The sequence below is a fragment of the Lacerta agilis genome, chromosome 16, assembly GCF_009819535.1.
Source record: "Lacerta agilis isolate rLacAgi1 chromosome 16, rLacAgi1.pri, whole genome shotgun sequence".
Classification (NCBI taxonomy): domain Eukaryota; kingdom Metazoa; phylum Chordata; class Lepidosauria; order Squamata; family Lacertidae; genus Lacerta; species Lacerta agilis.
This window is the reverse complement of record NC_046327.1, coordinates 868059-887397: the sequence shown is the minus strand read 5'-3', so window position 1 is coordinate 887397 and position 19339 is coordinate 868059.

The window sequence follows — 19339 nt, the reverse complement described above, 5'->3', positions numbered from 1 at the left end:
CGGCTATCACAACTGGTAATCATTTATTCGTGTTTTTTTGAAAGAGGTTTGAATCATGGCCCTCATTGTTACATCTTCCAAAACCTTGGACTGATGCCTGTAGGTCTGAAAAGCAATTTCATTTAATAAATAAAGATTTCATATCCTAAGAACATAAACACACACACACACACCCAACCAAAAGTATGTAGAATAATATAGACTGTAATCACTACCCAGGAAACCTTGTTTGGTACAGAAAAGATGTTTTAGAGGAAGGTGGATAAAAGTTTTATGGGTAAATGTGGCTCATAGTCCAAAAACCCCCTCTAGACTCTGAAGCGAAGCATGGAAACTCTGCATGAAAAACGTGATCCTTTCAAGCTGGGCTGGGCTTTGCAAGGACTTGCATCTTAACAGGACAAAAGAGAAACTGTTTGAAGTCAACAAGGTAAAAGCTAAATCACAGGAACTGCATGTGCAAATGCATCCAATGGAAAGATGCACAGAATTGTGTCCTTCCGATTGGTCGGTTTCCTTCAATTTGACTATATTCTGCTTCATTGAATGGACCACTAACTGTGTGGCCCCTTTGTGAGGGGGAACCTGGCTGCCCTTTCCTTACAGGACAACCAAATTCTGAGTATTAAGGGGATGGGGGGACGAGCGCTTTCTTCTCTGAGTTACACCACTCCCGTAACAGCTTCTTGTCTGAGGAGCACTGAAATGGGAAGTCTTTGAGAGAGAGAAATGGGGAAACCCCAGAAATTAGAGGTTAGCTAACCCAAGATCAGGGACATGGGTGGCGTTTGTGGTCTAAACCACAGAGCCTAAGGCTTGCCAATCAGAAGGTCGGCTGTTCGAATCCCTGCAATGACGGGGTGAGCTCCCGTTGCTCGGTCCCTGCTCCTGCCCACCTAGCAGTTCAAAAGCACGTCAAAGTGCAAGTAGATAAATAGGTACCGCTCCGGTGGGAAGGTAAACGGTGTTTCCGTGCACTGCTCTGGTTCGCCAGAAGTGGCTTAGTCATGCTGGCCACTGACTCGGAAGATGTATGCCCGGCTCCCTCGGCCAGTAAGCGAGATGAGCACCGCAACCCCAGAGTCGTCCGTGACTGGACTAACAGTCAGGGGTTTAGACCCGCCATTAAAATAGTGCTAGGAAACTGTGCTAACGCAATGTTAATTGTGTGTGTGTTGTGTAGGGCTGGGTATGCAAAGTTTCGCTCTCTCGTGCAGGGACATTCATAGACCTGCCCTCTGGGATATGATCCTTCCTGCACTTTTGCATAAATGTGTCGCTTCATCCCCCTGCACTGCACTTCCCCCTTTGTTTGCATTCACTACTGATTTTCTTTCCAGATACACCACGATACGTAAAGTAAAGCTAGGTTTATAGCATAAACAGAGTAAAATATGCAAATATGCATTGTTTATGCCAGCAGTTTGTGATCTTTAATCTCTCCTAATCTTTCTGGAGAAAGCCTCAATTTGAAACAATAAATTGGGCAGTCATTTCTGGAGAACAGATCGGACTTTGACATCAACAATTTACACCACCCAATCATGGTGATAAACAAGATACCAGCATCTGACTCAGCTAGACCGGTAAAGAAAAATCAATTTATATGCGTTGTATGTGCAATATGTCATTGTGCCACCAGATGGTGATGTGGAGTACCCCTTTTCTCTACCAGTTTCCCCTGTTTAAATTTACAAGGCTTTAAACTGAAACGCTTCTTTGATGTGTCTAGATGCAGCCTTGATCCAGCATGGGACTCTTACTGGCTACAAACACAATGAATTAGAAAAAGTGGCAGCAAACACAGTTTCAAAAACGTGCACAGAATGTGGGGAATTGCTGCTTGTAACTCTCGAGGTGCTCTTGATAAAATGTGTGAATGCACAGGCAGTTTTTTGTGAATGGGGGTTTGGGGGTGGAGCTACTTCACTTGGCCCTCGTAGCCAGCTTTTTCTGTTGTTATGTGCCCAGTGTTCTCTGTTTTGCTGAGCTTGAGTCTGGACTAAGGATTCTGAGCTCCTGTGTTCCGATTCAATACATGATGTCCAATCACAGAACATTTCAGGATCCCCTCCCCCCATACATTTTATTAATTTTCCAACATACAAAACAACCAAAACAAACCAAAACAGATTGAATTCCCCTTATTCCCTTCCTTGTTTCTATTGTATATCAGTGTACTACATGTAGGTAGCCGTGTTGGTCTGCCATAGTCAAAACAAAATAAAATAAAAAATTCCTCCCAGTAGCACCTTAGAGACCAACTAAGTTTGTTCTTGGTATGAGCTTTCGTGTGTATCTGAAGAAATGTACATGCACACGAAAGCTCATACCAAGAACAAACTTAGTTGTTCTCTAAGGTGCTACTGGGAGGAATTTTTTTATTTTATAATGTACTACATGTCCATTATAAGTTTTAACCATTTGAATTACTTATTGTCCATTCATAATAAAATTACAAGTGATCTCAAAACCTTGCCAATGTATTGACCTGTGTACATTGCTTCCGTATATATGCAACAAAGTCCTTCCATTCTTCCTTAAATTCGTTGCCATAATAGGATGCCTGCACTGTCCTTCCTATTTATTGCTCGGAGTGCTTCATCAATAAATCAACATCAATTTCAGTTGATGACAGAGTGGTGGGTTTTTGTTGTGTTTGCATTTTATAGAGTGGAGCATCATATCCCATATTTTTTCAATCTCTTCCTATCCAAAGTCTGAATGCTTAGGGGAACATCTAGTCATCGCACAATTTGAAATTATCCTGCATGAATATTCTCTGCATGAATATCTGTCAGCCGATGTTCTCTTTGGCCAATTGCTTTTAATTCTTCCCTCCCTCCATCCGAGGAGTCCAAGGTGGTGCTCATAGTCTTTCTCATCTCCCGTCAGTTTATCCAGGGAGGAGAGGTTGAGGGAGATTGGTTGGCCCCAATAGCCCAGTGCTTTCCACAGCTAAGCAGGCTTTTCAAACGGATCTTCTCCATCTTACCAGCATAACACACAATCCTTTATGCAATGCTAGGGATGGGGGGAGAAATTTGATTCTATTCCCATTTAAAGGTAAGCTGACCAAATCCTCATTTTCCAAAATGAAAAACACAATGAAAACAGAGGCAGAGCCATCCTTCAAAATTCCAACTTTCTTCAAATTTTGGCATTGCCGTTCTCTAGCCACGTAATGCTTACATAAACGCCTATACCAAAAACCATATATTAGTGATAATCACATACAGAAATGCTTTACATTAGCGGATACTGCTTTGCAAAATTATGCACATTGAGCAAAATCGCTTTAGATGTGTAAAATAGGAGGGATTCGCATTAAGGCGCTGATGAATTCCATGGTGACTTTTTGAAAATTTGCAAACTGAAGTGGAAATGTGGAGACATGAATTTAAGATTGGGGGGGGGGGATAGAAACAGAGAGGACCGGCAGATTTGCCCATCGCTGTGCAACTCTGGCTTCAATGCCCACAACCTACAGTACAGAATAAGCCAGCAGTAGCATCTTAGCACAACCGTTCCTATTTTTTAAAGCACTTTCCTTCTGTTTCCATGGAAGGCTTATTTTGTAAAAGGAGAAGTGCAATGGCTTGAGCTCTGCTATGCGTGCATCTGGTTGTGCTTTCCTGGAGTGGCAAGAAAATGGGGCTTTGCTTTATTCCTAGCTGGTGCTACTGAACAGATCCTGAGCAGTGAAATTGCTTCCTGGAACAAAGCCCAGCCAGTCTTAGCTCAAATTAAAGCCCAGCTTACCGAGTTCCCAACTTCCATAATTTTTGTTGCTGTAAACTGCCTTGTGCATCATAATATATATAGAAGGCGGAATCCAAATTAAAAGCGAAGGTGAAATCAAAACCCCTGGAACGCATTATATAAATGCTAAGAAGCAAGAAGAAGATAATGACGGCACGGAGAGAGGAAAGCAAACCCTCTACACCCGCCATGTCCTGTTTTTAATTTGTTTGCCTTGTAGCAGCTGAAGCAGCTCCTTCTCGCGGGCCTTTGGGCTGCTATGGTGGGGGCAAGTTCTACAATTGATATTTAAAACAACTGGCTGCATCGAAGGGCTGTTGTTTAAACTTTTGCCTGCTTCTGTTTTATTGCCCGGTGGATTTGGGCTCTTGGTTTTCCTCTTTCGAGGGCCGACCATCCGCACCAAATGTTTCACATTACTCAGTGTGAAAAGCCTCCTATTCTTTCAGCTTTTTTACAAGTTTATTACACCCGCGGAAACCTGATATTTCATATTTCATTCTGCTTTGTGAATGTCATTGTGAGGGATGCTGGTTCACATGCAAGAGAGGCCTCGGCTGTCTTTGATCAGCTTGACCGCGGCTAATTGTAAATGGAGAACAAATGAAAGAAATATTTATAAATTTCATGGGAATTCAGGCAGGGCCTAAGCCTTTCCTAATGCCTTCATTCACAGTAAATGTTTATTGAATATTTTTAGTCTACTGTGCACTTCAGTATTTGTACAGCCTTAGGTTTACTTTGTTCCGAGGAGATGCAAAGAATTAGTAAAGTGACCTCCCCGTTTTATTTTCTTCCATTTCATTCGTGTTTTTCCGGCTTTAATTTCTCCTGCCCTCTTTTTTTCCGCCCCCACCCCTCTTTCTCCTGCTTTGCAAACGATGTTGTTTGCTGAAAAGAGCTACTCGAGAGTTGTTGGGCTCCAAGGACGCAGCTGTAAGCGGGGCCAGAGGGGAGGGCAGCAGGGGACGGACCCCACCGTAAAATCTAAACAAATTCTGAAGTGCAAAGCTGAGTTGGGGAAAAATTAAATGAAAACGTTAAAGATTTGTCCAAAATAAAGTCATAAATGCTTTGAGCCAACGGAAACAGCTGCTGGGTCAGGCAGGCTAAGTCCTGAAAGGCAACACGCCGAAAAGTTTAATATCTCAAAATGCATCAGCACTTGCCAACATTTAGAACATGTGTATTTCTGACCTTCGCTCTTGGACGGCTGGTTTTCTCACACCGTACCTGCGTTATCTCCTCCCTGCCCTACTCTGAACAAGCTGTTTCCCCTCAATAGGAATATACATGGGGACTCAGCTCCCTATGCCCCCCCTGGCCTGACCATGTCCCCACAAGGACTTCCCAGGCTGCATTCTGGCCGGAGGGAGTCCAAGGGAGCATCACACTCCTGTGGCCATGCACAGAGTCCAAGGCTGGATCTAGACACATCCAAAAAACGTTTCAGGAGAACACATTGTAAACCTCACAATGGGGAATCACATTGCCGAAAACAAACTCCATAGCGCCATCTGGTGTCACGACGCATCTTCCTCCTCCTCCTCCTCCTCCTCCTCCTCCTCCTCCTCCTCCTCCTCTTCTAATGTAGCTGAGTCCCAGGTCTATTCTTCTTCTTTCTCTTCTGCGATCCCTCATAGCTAAGTAAGATTGTCTTCCACAAACACGGCCTTAACAGTGTAAGTGACTGTGGAGGCCAATTCTGGATCCACACGCCCTTCCACAGTGGGGACATTGGTTTCCAGGCAGGAGTTGATCATGGTGTGGATTTGCCAAGCATGCCTTCCTCTTAGCATGTTTCTCCCTTGCGTCCTGAGTTCGAGTGTCTTCAAAGCCCATGACGACCTTTGGTAAAAAGCTATTCTCCAACTGGAGCGCTCCCAGGCCAGTGTTTCCCAGTTGTCGGTGTTTATACTACATTTTTAAGATTTGCCTTGAGAGAGTCTTTAAACCTCTTTTGTTGACACCCAGCATTACGCTTTCCATTCTTAAGTTCGGAATAGAGAAGGCATCCGAACAACATGACCAGTCCAACCAAGCTGACGTTGAAGAACCATTGCTATCATCACCAAGCAGGTTGGTTTTGTGGCCACTTAAGAACATTCCAATCATTTTAATAGAGTTAAGCATTTATTATTTTGTTTTCTACTGAACCGTTGCTGTTGTTCAGCTTTCCTTCCGATTATATACCTTCCCTATTTCTAGTTTGGGGATGAATCAGGACACTTATAAGTCCCCCCACCCCCTTCCAACTCCCACTCACCTGCAGAAAAAACCAAAAGTAGCGCCAACCGCCCTCCCACCTCCACAACCCAACTGTAGGCAATGGCAGAGATGGATGGAGAGGCTGCAAAGCTGTTGTGGGTGATGGGACTGGTATTCACACCTTCCTTTGAAAGGTACCTGGATGAGTCAAGGATATGCCAGAATTCTCCTCTTCACTTGGCTAGTAGATTATGATACATTTGTAAACCAGCACCATCAATTAACTTCATTCGCCTAGCCAGCTGTATATAAGTACGTATGTTCTGTAGATATTAACCAGACCTTTCCTTACTGCTGATACAGAGAACCATAGATTGTGAAGTTGGAAGGGACCCAGAGGATCATCTAGTCCAACCCCCTGAAATGCAGGAATTTGCAGCTGTCCCATGTGGGGATCGAACCTGCAACCTTGGCGTTATCAGCACCAGGCTCTAACTATTGATTGATAACACTTTGCACTGTCATTTTTTCACTACCCCAATTAGCTCAAAGCACAGTTTTCACCCCTGTGAGTGGAAGCTACCGTAGTTAGAATGAGCTTAGAATATTGGGTCAGTTTGTGCCAAGGTAAGTCATGTCCTAGCAAGAGACATCTTAAGATCAGACATCTGCAGGAATAGACAATGACGTATATAGACAGTGGAGGAGGATGTTTCGTTCAGTGTTACAAACCGTTTATGGGATGTTTTGGACCAGATTGTCCCGAAAATAGTCAAAAAAAATCACTTCATGTACAAACAGCAGTTTGGGCTCCATAATCACTGCAGATGGTCACAGCAGCCATGAAATTAAAAGACGCCCTGCTTCTTGGAGGAAAGCAATGACAAACCTAGTCACAGCATCTTAAAAGCAAAGACATCACCTGCCGACAAAAGGGCCTATAGTTAAAGCTATGTTTTTCCCAGTAGTAATGTATGGGTGAAGTGAGGCTGGACCATAAAGAAGACTGATCGCCGAATAATTGATGCTTTTTGAATTATGGTGCTGGAGGAGACTCCTGAGAGTCCCATGGACTGCAAAGATCAAACCTCTCCATTCTGAAGGAAATCAGCCCTGAGTGCTCCTGGAAGGACAGATCTGAAGCTGAGGCTTCAATACTTGGCCACCTCATGAGAAGAAGAAGACTCCCTGGAAAAGACCCTGATGTTGGGAAAGATGGAGGGCACAAGGAAAGGGGACGACAGAGTACAAGATGGTGGGACAGTGTTCTCGAAGCTACCAACATGAGTCCTGACCAAACTGACCAAAGTGTATCTGAAGAAGTGTGCATGCACACAAAAGCTCATACCAAGAAAAACTTAGTTGGTCTCTAAGGTGGCTACTGGAAGGATTTTTTTTTAATTTATTTTTTTGTTCAAACTGCGGGAGGCAGTGGAAGACAGAGTGGCCTGGTGTGCTCTGGTCCATGGGGTCATGAAGAGTCAGACACGACTAAATGACTAAACAACAACAAACAACAACAACAACACAACAAGCTGCTTTGAGATTCATTTGAATGAAAAGAGGCATAGAAACACAATCACTCAATCAGGCATTGGATTTGTTGAACCCGAACGTGTTCCTGTGTGTGGTTGCTTCTTGTGGCAAAAGGCTCTGAGCCTCTGTTTGTCACTTCAAACCTTCTGCCACAGAGGGGCAGCAGCTGGCCAAGATCACATCCCTGCCTGGGCTTGCAAACATCGGCCAGGAATGTTTGAGGAGCTCCAGAGCGGGTGCTGCCAACCTCCCTGATCCTCACAAAGAAACCACCAGCGCCACAGGTGTGCCCAGGCAACCCACCTCTGGATCTGAACCACAGCCAATTAAGATGTATGGTTCTGATTGTGATGCTTTTGTTTTTTGTTCTACTGGTTTTTTGTTAGCATAAAATTATAAATTGTATAAGAAAAGAAAAGACTGAGATCCTAATGCGAAAGGATGACCCTCGGGACCGAGGCAGGGGAAGCACAAATCCTTCCTTGCAAAGAGGATGGGAGGAACCAGCAGGGCTGGTTGGGTTTTTTGGGTAAACTTTCCTTTGTGTATTCCTAAAAGCCCTTGGGGTTTTGCATGCACTCGCAGGGAATGCTTGCAAAAGTTGGGTCGTTTTTTTAAAAAAGCGAACAGTGGGGTGTTTGTCTATCGGTCCCTGCTGCCGAGCTGTTTATGAAAAGCAGCCCCCTTTTTGCTTAGCCCTAGCCAATTTGCTGTAAAATCATACAGAATACCAGTGCAGGTTGAATACAGACGCTGTGATTTTCAGGGTGCGGAGAGGCACCGTGAGAGAATCTGGCCTCCACCAAAAGCCCATCTCGCTGATAGTTAATCTCCGACAGGAACTTTGTTAGTTTTATGTTTGTATATAGATCCTAATTAACGTTCCTGCTGAATTTTAAAGTTACTGTAAGTGTATTTTTGCAATCTGTATGTTAAATTATTGATTTTTTTTAAAAAAACTTACATAACAGCAGTTCCAGCTGTCTAGCTCACAAGCGTTTTCTTTAGAATAAAATAAAAAAGCAATAAAGAAGCATTCACAATGTGGAAAACATGTCTTGGGAGGATGTTTTAATATATATTCTGGCCTGAACGTTCAACAAAGCAGATCTACAGTCCTAAGCCTAAAAGCCTTATTTATTGCAATTGGCAGTTTAAATAAAAATAAAGATTTTTCTGCACTGTTGGAACAGCCAATATGTTACAAAGGTGTGCTTATGGGACTAGAAATCCAGCAATAGATTTTCTGCTTTACTTGAAAATGCGAAATGATGGAAACGGTGTTGGCCTCAGTCCAGTGGAGGAGCCATGAGCTTCTCAAATGGATTTCCACTAAACATGTGCAGGATGTAGCCTGCTGGAGAGAGGAGGAACTTCATGGATCCACATTTGTCTAAAGAGCAAGTCTTCGTTTTGCAACCTATATACTGTACAGTGGGACCTTGTTCTCAAACGCCTTGGTTCCCAAATGCCAGAACCCCAGAAGTACCAAGCGTTATGGTTTTTGAATGTTTTTTGGAAGCCAAACATCTGATGTGGCTGTTGGCTATTGTTTCCGGGTTCCTCATGTATGCTACAACAACAGCTAGGATTTTGCTAGCCCAAAAATGGAAAGATGAAAGACCCAACGAAAGAAGAATGGCAGGAAACATGGAATCTGCCGAAATGGTGAAGCTTACGGAAAACTCAGAAGCAAGGACAACAGAGACCTTAAAAAGGATTGGGAATCATTCATGACGTACGTACAGAAATATGGCAAAGAAGTGGACCACTAGGAGGGTTTGAGTAAACACTTACAAGAACGAAAAAAATGTAAAATTTAAGGAGAAATAATAGAGAAAATAACAAAATGTAAGATGTAGCTTGGAAGATATGGTATAAAAACGATAAGAATATAAGAATATTTAGCCAAAAGACTTTAAAATTAAAGTAAAAAAAATAAAAAGAAGCAAATATTTAAAAAACCGAATAGGAGGTTGAGGGAAGTCAAGGGAGGAGAGGGAGGGGGAGATTCGATTTACGTTTTTTTTTGCTTGTGTTGATGATAACTATGTTGAATATAAAATTTTAAAACCTAATAAAAATGTATTATTATTTTTTTAAAAAGAAAGAATGAAAAGCACAGGACGCCTCCGTCTCTAACATCTGGCCATCCAATACTTTGGTTCTAAGCCCATCAAGAACAGAAGATATGTAGCATAAATAGACCCCTTGGAAGAAGTCACATTAGCTGCAAAATAAACTGAAAATTTTCTGCGATGAGAAACATTATAAACTGGTGCCAGGCTGAAATAACCAGTATCAGCTAGCTATTTGGTTTAAGTATAAATAGCCACTTCACACAGTATTTAATTTCAGGTAAGCCAGTTTGTAGGTTTACCATTAGCTAACTTTCCACTCTTACCTTTTTTCTGACCAGTGTTTCTTTTTAAAAAAAAAAGTTTGTACCTGTAATTGGTGCTTATTAACTCTCGTTGATTGCAGCCCGATTCTTAGCCTGCTTATTTACAAGTCGCCTCATTTACTTGAATGCAACTCGCTTCCTAACACCTGTACTGAAGTGCAGCCAGCTCCACGAGCCTCTGCTTGCCTACTCAGAAGTAAGTCCTGCTATGCTCAATGAGGACATCTCCTAGTCTCTTGCAAATGCATTTTGGACTGAAGTCTCTAAAACAAACCTGTGTGTCGGGTGTCTCCATGGGGAATGAAAGCGGCCAATTGCTTTTTTTTCAGCCTTGGTCACAGATTCAAAAATAAATGCAATTCTCACTTCTCTTCCCACCTTCTGGTTACTTTGTTGTAAGTAAAATTAGTTCCACACCTAATTTTTGTGATGCTCGAGTTTTGAACATCTGCTGTTTCAAAGAGTGTGAAAGGTCAGTAGGGAAAATGAACCCCATCCCTTCAGCTCTTTTGCAAATTTTTACACCTGTCACAGACATTTCCACCCCTCTCTTTTTGATGCTTCTTCAGCACCCCCCCCCCAAATCTATTGCCTGGAGCTGTTTACGTGCTGATGCCCATTAAACGACTCCTTATAAAAACCCCTTGCTGGGCACAGAAGCATGTAAATACCTAGCTGCAAACACTATTGCAGAATACTCTTTTAATGCCCATTGCTAATGTTCATTAAAAGGCTTTGTCGGTGCGCATGAACACTCTCTTTAAAAAACATACCAGAAATGGAAATTGGCCCTCAACACTTCTAATGCTTTTAAAGTGCTGCTGATGGTTAAAAATAGGAAAGCCTATTTTTTAGGGAGATGAAAATGTTCACAAACTCATCCCTCACTCTGTCACCCCTGCTTAAGCACATCCCTAGGTAAATCCAGAGAAAGCGTCTGCACCTAAGTTCCGTTGAAATCAAGCAATTTGGAATAACTTGCGGCACAATCCTGGGCGCATCTCCTCTACAGTAAGTCACATCGAGTTCAATGGGATTTGATCACAATCCTAGACGCTCTTACCTTTAAGTAAGTGTAACATTTTAGCAGGACTTAGGTGTGCCTCACTTTCTCTAGATAGAAGGGCCACCCCCCCCCTGCAATTCCCATGGCAATTCCATTGAGCATTGCTACCCAAGATGGGCAGACCAGGGAAATTTTGTGCATGTTTTCTACTGCATATTCAGTTTAGTTTTAAAGTTCTTGCTGCCAAGTCTTCCATAGGTATGCTGATGGTGATGATTTCCTTCAGTGCCATTGACTTTAGGATGCCACATCTTGGCTGTGATTTACCCCAGAAGCGCAGAATACAGTAGCCATAAAAGTTGTTGGTTACCAATTGGGGAAAGAGCTAGCAGTCTGATCCACCTCTCTTGCCTTTGAGTCTGACATTCAGGTGTGTGTGTGTGTGTGTGTGTGTGTGTGTGTTAATGCTTGGGTATTAAGCCTATAGATGAATAAAATGTAAATACATCACTCCCAGTACCCAGTGTCCAGAGACCAACAGCTTTATGGTGTACCCACAGTAATACGCTAAATCATGGGGTGATATAGGGTTTGCAGCTGTCTCATCAGAGTTGTCTGTTTGGTGGGGGTTTTTGTGTGTGTGTTTTTAGTGTGCAATATTTCAACATATCCAGCGCAGAAATAAAAGACTTTCCCAACCTTCTTCATGGTAAACAAAGATAATATCATTAACCTTGGACAAAGGTGAGGTTCATATTACAAGACTTGTCTGGCGTTTGGCATTCCTAATCACCCCAAATATTATTGTTTTAGCCTTTTTGCAAAGCACATTTTTGCAGACCTTCAGCTCAGAGAGAACACATTGTGCGCTATGCAGCAGGGGAAATTCTGCTAGGCTTGAAGGATAAGTGGCTTTGTAGTCATTGCAAAGCTGCGATGATGCAACTGTCTCTGAATGAGTACGAAAAAGAGCTCATCTCAGTGGGCTGAGTGGAAGGAAGTAACGCCATTGCAAGAACCAAAGGCAACTTATGGGATTTTTACAGCTCCATTAATTAGTGTCTCAGCGCGGACATTTGGAACGTATCCACTGACGCCGTACATCCGTAATTCATGTATAAATTGCTAGTTGTTGCCAGATAAGCCTGGAAGCAACATAATTATGGAGAATCAATTATGGAGAATACAACAAGAATCACAAAAGATGATTCAGTGTGTTCACACAATAATCCATTATTGCAGGGAGTGGAAAAGGCGTTTGAAGAAAAACTGGCTGAATTATTATTATTATTATTATTATTATATTATTATTATATATTAAATTTGTATATCACCCTTTATCCATAGATCTCAGAGCAGTTCACGACATCAAAATACAAGATAAAAAAGACAAAATACATAATAAAAACAAGAATAACACCCCATACACATTTTAATTTTATTTACTCATCTGAAACATATTTTGGTATTATCCAGGAATCAATTAAGTATATACTCGAGTATAAGTCAACCCAAATATAAGCCGAGGCACCTAATTTCCCTACAAAAATGTGGGAAAGCTTATTGACTCAAGTATAAGCCGGTTCACCTTTGCCACTGTGGTAGAGGAGGAACGAGCAGCCCAAAGCAGCCCTTTGGGCTGCTCCTTCCTCTTCCTCCTTTGCTGCTGTGGAGCTCACCCCGTCGCAGGGTTTCGAACTGCCATTCTTCTGATCAGCAAGCCCTAGGGCTCTGTGGTTTAACCCACAGCGCAGTGTTCCCTTGTGTTATACAGAGAAGGCTGGGATCCTGTCCTGTTTAGGCAGGAGCCAGGGAAAGTGAGCACCTGTGGGGTTTTAATACTTCCTTAACTGATAGGCTTTCTGCCTTCTGGGGTCTAAAGTTTGCATTTATGCGAGCAGTTCAGGAATGGAACAAGCTGCCTGGGGAGAGTAAAGAACCGCCGTTCTTGTACACTTCTTAAGGAATGGTTGACTTGAGTATAAGCCGAGGGCAGCTTTTAAAGCACAAAAAGTGTGCTGAAAAACTAGGCTTATACTCAAGTATACGGTAAGTTTGAGTAAGGCTGCAGAACGTGACTGGAGTGCCAGGGTAAGGTATCAGATTGGATTTTCCTGTGTCACCTGACTAACTGAAGTGGCAGTCCTTTGGAATAATCCCTTTAAACTTAGTGGGAAGTCAGGCTTTTCCATATAGGGAGCTCTGGTCTAAACCACAGAGCCTAGGGCTTGAATCCCTGTGATGGGGTGGCTCCCGTTGCTTGGTCCCAGCTCCTGCCCACCTAGCAGTTCGAAAGCACCTCAAAGTGCAAGTAGATAAATAGGTACCGCTCCGGTGGGAAGGTAAACGGCGTTTCCTTGCGCTGCTCTGGTTCGCCAGAAGTGGCTTAGTCATGCTGGCCACATGACCTGGAAGCTGTACGCCAGCTCCCTCGGCCAGTAACACGAGATGAGCGCCGCAACCCCAGAGTCGTCCGCACTGGACCTAACGGTCAGGGGTCCCTTTACCTAAATCACACTATGACACCATTTGAATGGAAGATATGCAGCTAGACGAAATGTGTTTCTGCTGTGTACAAAACAGGTTGTGGTTTAGCAGGCCCCTAATTACACCAAAGGAGGAACACAGTTTACAGTGAATACTGTTTATGTAACTTTCAAAGAAAAACAGCTGTATTATTTAGTATACACAAGTTGGTATTCCTTTTAGCAAACTTCTGTAGACTTTCCCTATATTTGTTTCAGTGTGTTTTGTGTGTGTGTGTGTGTGTCCGTGCGCGTTTCTGTTTGAAGGGCAGGAAGACTGCCAGTTGTTTTCTATTGAAACTTGAGAAGAGGGAATGTTCTTACGTTTCTGATCTCGCAAGGTAAAGGATTATTTGTCTAGAGTGTTCCAAGTACCTCATTCACACTTTCTGGAACAAGATGCAAACTGAAGCACAACCATTTCTGGAAAGTCACGCTTTTACAAATTTCTCAATGCTGTTCTCCATCCAAAGTACAAAAAACGTATGTACATAAAAATGCAGTTTTTGTGAAAATACTTTACAAACTATATACAAAACATTAAGGAACACAGCCTTACAAATATGTGTATATTAGTCAAGCATGTATATTAGGAAAAAAATCTGCTGATAAATTTGCATGAGGACTTAAAAAAATTCCACAAACTGATGTGGAAATGTTGAGTACTGAATTTAAGGCTGGAAAGATGAGAAACGGAAAGATTCTCCCACCTCTACCTAAGAAACAGGCTGTTGTTTCTCTCTTCAGACTTTACAAGTGAAGGACAGCCCTCTGCTTCCCAGAAAGTTTGGGAGAGAGGCAGAATCTCCTCTCATTTGTGCTGGGATCTTGGAGAAGAGAAGAAACCCTGGCAGGGACTACTCCTGCAGCCTCTCTCCTTCTCTGTTGAGGAGCAGAAATGAGGGTTTACAGGAGGTCCCTGCCTCCCTTCTCTGCAAAGGACCAGGGGTGCTTATCCTGGCAACACGGGGGACAAAAGTGTCCCCTTTTAATCAGGGCACTCTGGCTGACTTGATTTGCCATGGAAATGTTAATCAAATAAAGATGGGTCTTGGCTATTCCTCTGATAGGCTATACCTTCTCCTGTCTCACTGATAAATGACAAAGTGTGCAAATTACCCATCCCTTCTGCAAGAATAATAGAACCATTTATAATGGCCTAATGCATCAACACTAGACAGAAATAAGAAAAAGGGTTGTCTGCTGAATGACTTGGCTTGGAAGTATTATCCCTTCAGTCACGCAGGTTAACTGGAAGGCCCGGCAGTGTTTACTTAATTGGCAGAGAAAAAGTTATATTTTATCTGTATTGCACTTTTCACATTAATTCCTCTGGCTCGACATGCCTCCCAGTTTCTCTCTAGCACCATAACGCCCTCAAACAAGGATCTAACTATATTCCCACTGTAACCAACCTGAAACATATGTCTTGTGACAGCCCTTTGACACCCCTGACAAAGTGTGAGCTGGAACATGTTTCAATGGTCAAACAACATGTGTTAGCCACTCGTCATGATGAAATGAGCTCAGAAATGCCATCTTGACATGCAAGTAGATGCCACTTAGAGCTCAATTGAAAGCTTACTTTTCACAAATTGGGAAACAAAAGCATTTCCAATTCTGGATAACCGATCTTCTTCACACGGGTGGGTGCAATAGTTGTGCTTTCAGCCACTGCTTGATCTGCAGCAATTAGCAGGTGGCAATTGTGCCATTAAGAGCTTCGCCAGCGGATTCCTGGTTTCCGTTACAAGAGCAAAGTTAGGAGTCTCTCTCTGAATCTGCTCTGCATCTGGGCAGTTGACCACTGTAGCTGCAACAATCCTTACCACCCAGGTCAGAACAGCTACTGCTCCGCCAACATCCTGGAGATTTCTATATGGCGCACTTAAATTGAACCGACAGCTGCTCCCTGTTTCCAGGAAACCCTTGTGCTGTGGTGTAGGTGCTGGAGTGTGGGACCAAGGTTCAAATCCCCACTCAGCCGCGAAGCTCACTGGGTGAACTTGGGCCAGTCATTGTCTCTCAGTCCAATATGCCTCTCAGTGTTGCTGAGGACGGGGAGAGCCATGGATGTCGCCTTGAGCTCCTTGGAGGAAAGGTGGGGTATGAATGCGATAATAAAGAGCAATAGACAAACCAGTTCTGTGGTTGGGGTGGAGATGCTTAGGGATCTCGAGCAGAGTGTTCACAGCATTTTAACAAATGGCAATTCCCCAATTCCTGGGGGTAAGCCATGACAGTTTGGCATAAAGCTAGTTTGTTCTATTTCTGGGAAATAGTGTGTGGTTTTATCCACACTATTGTTGTTGTTGTTTTTTTTAAAAAAAATCTGTAGAGGCTGAATTGTAAAATGCTAATGTTATACAATGAAACGTTCTTATAACCTGTGATTCCTTATGGCTGTGAGGTTTTTTTTTCCACTGTCGTTAAAATAAACTAAAAATGGCATTGGATACAATGGTGTGGGTGTCACACCCTACTAACCCTAGGAGCCCCAATGACACCCTTCTGATCAGGCTGAGTATTGTTAGGGTATTGTTCCAAGCCGATGGGAGCAGAGCTTGCGCCTGGTCACTTTTTGTCACATACTTTTCCTGCCAGCACTAGAAGCCGTGGACTTAACTCAGAGAACTGACATCCCCTCTCATACTCTGATCTCATGGGACTGTTTTGAGATTCCTCCCCCCATCCAGGCTTTTCCCTTCCTAAATATTTTTTGTGTGCTTCTGCAAAGCACAGAGTTTTCCCATGCCGAATATCTCCTCCTCGTGCATGGGTAGTGCCGATTTGGCTACAGGATGACTGAAACTCAAATTAAGATCCCTATTCATATATGTGATATTTAAAAGAAATGGGAGCAATTTTGTCTGTATTATAGCCTCTACTTTTCAAGTGGTGCTAAAGCAAGGTGACATTGTCGAGGGCAGCCAAGTCTTCTCCCTCTAAATGGGACCATGGTTACACCTCTGTTATTTTCTTCCAGACGCACATATAGCAGAATTGCCATGAATCCTCTTAAGTATCAATATTTCTATACTTAGAAATAAGGTCAGTACAGCTGTCCTCATGATTACTGCTGTCCTTCAGAAGAATAAACATAAAAAGCAGCTTTGGATGGAGCTACGCTTTCCCAGTTCTTATGTATAACCATAACATCCTCCCTTGAAATTCTCTGAGAAACTAACCTGGAAAGGGATTTTGGCCCTCATAAAGATATTAAGCCCTCGTAAACCTGCCCACTTCCAGAACTGAATCATAAGTGGCCGTGATTTACATATCAAATGGACTTGTAATAAATTTCCACATAAATTCTTTCCAGCAGCGTGCAAACCCTTTTAGTTCCACACCCATGCGCCTCCTGCAATGTTCCTCCACCTGGCCAGGGTCCTTTTTATGTGGGAACATTAAACTAATTTTACTTGGAATGTGGGATGGTTTCTCAAGATGATGCACCTGATACTAAAAAGCAGTTCACAGGACTCCTTAGGAAGACAGATGCTTCCCCAGAGGCTCCTTCTGCTTTGCATTACGGATTATGGTCTTGTTTCGAGAACCAGCTCGTCTCTGACAACCTTCTGCTTCACATTTGGCATCCCTGTGACATCTTACAAAATGAGTGGAAGGTCAGGAAGTCAACTGGCTTCCTCATATGCTTCTGCCATTACCATGGGCATCAGTGGGACAAAGAAGAGGGGTGCCAGAGGGGAGTGGGTGATGGAGCTGGGGGGGGCGATGGGCCTGTGCATGGGATAATATGCTAGGGTGACAATAGGAGGAAAGATCTATTTTTTAAAATAATAAAAAATCTCCACTGATTTCAGCTTTACAGCGAATTTTCACCAAACAGAGCAATCCATTGTTTGACAAAGAGCAGATGACAGTGGCCGGTTGCCTCTTCTTCTATTCATGGCTTGTAACTTGATGATGTTCCCCTCTCCAAAAACACTGGAGACATGCTTTTTCTTGGCAAAGTCCCCTCTAAGCGCCGCTAAAGTATCTGATATTCTCCTCCTCCCAGGCTGGCTCCCAGGGTGTTTCTCCGCAGCTTCAGTTGGAGTGCATTAAGGTGCTTTGTCTGTCACCCATCAAGTCCCTCTCTGTACAGAAGCCTGAAAAGGGGGCGTCTGTGAAATGTGAGCCCAAAGGAAGCTTGGCATGAAGCATTTTCCTTAATGAAAGGGATTTTTAAAATTAAAAAACACACACACAACAAAAACCCAACACCCAATAACAATATGGAAGTATTAGGTTCACTGCTTCAAAAGAAAGCAAAACACCACTTCACATCCTTCTCTTAAGCCATTCAAATTCAGCAGGCCCAACCAATTCCATAGCCATCTCCTGGCAGTTCTGAGTGTATCAGGCGAAAGCAAATCTAAGTTATTCCCCTTGCTTATGGCCAGGGTGAGGAGGGTCACATGAATGTAGTAGAGACTGAATAAGACTGATTATTTTTACATCCACCAAGGAGCTCAAGATGGAGTACATGGCTGTCCCCTCCCCCTTTTGTTCTCACAACAACCCTGCGAGGCAGGTTAGGCTGAGAGATGGTTGACTGGCCCAAGATCACCCAAAGAGCTTCATGTCTAAGTGGAGATTGGAGCCTGGTTGCCTCTGTCCTAGTCCAACTTCAACCAGGAGGCCACCAACCTTTCTTCTGGCCCAAGGAGACATTGGGGTTCTTGAGTGAATCCTGGGGGCACCACCCCTCTGGTCACTTCTCTGTCCCCAGAAAGAGAATATGCATGCAACGTGCACAGACTTGTTTTCTCAAGGAATTTGGGTCAACGCTACATCCAGTCGAATTAATCTGAGCCTTGAAAAACACACCGGGGTCTTCCAGCTTCCTTCTCCATCTCTATGGGGAGGAGGGGGAGATAAGGCTCTGTGACCCCAAGGCACAACTGGTGACCCCATCTCTAATCACAACAACACACTGGCTCTCGCTATACTATAGTCCCCGGCCCTCGGCACTGTCCCTCCTGATGTCTCAAACTGTGTGTGTATCCTTAGAGCCCTTTTGGATCTTTGAGTTTGCATTCTGCCCCATGGAGAACTCGAAGCAAGTTATTTCAGGATGTTGACAAATGCGCTATGTTGCAAGTGGCAAAAGCACTTTGACTGCTCTGAACACAGTGATAAAAACTGGTTGTGCACATTTGAGTTCGGGATATTGTCTCATGGGTGCCATGGTGCCATGAATGCCCTCTCCTCCAATCTCAAGAGTAGTTTTGCAACATTTTAAAGAAATGTAATAGACCTTTAAAAAAAAAAAGAAAAGGGAATGTATCAACAAATGAATGAACCTCAGTGCTTATTTGCTTTTAAAAAGCCAAGTTGTTTGCCAATAGCACAGAGGGAAGGAAAAAGATGCAGAGCTGGCCCAGCATTCAGTTCCCTGGTTTGTGTCGGTCTGCCTTGCAAATTGTGATAGCGGGAGAGAGGCTGACACCACTGCAGGCAAAAAACCTGCCGTGACTCCTCTGAGCCTGACATTGTGTTGTCCATCAATTTTCCCATTGACAGCTGTCTAACACAATAAACGGGGTATGAAATTTTGCCCACTCAACCCCAAATAATAACTCAAATCATAATTGTTGTGTCTTCATCCATGCCATGGCAGAACGTATAAGGAGTGCTTTCACTTTTCAAACGATTGGGTTGGAACTTGGAAGCAGATTTCTTGCAGATCAGTGTCTGTGATCTCAAAAGGAAAATGGGGAAAGAAAGGCAAAAGTTAACACGCATGCACTCTTAAAACATTTGCACAGGTGTGTCTTCCCCCAAACATGCACTTAACCTAAGAGCAAAGCAGCCAGAAAATCTCATGTAAGCACTGGCATTCTGGTGCAGCGCATAACTTTATAAAGAATTTGTTCAAATTCACAGCATTGC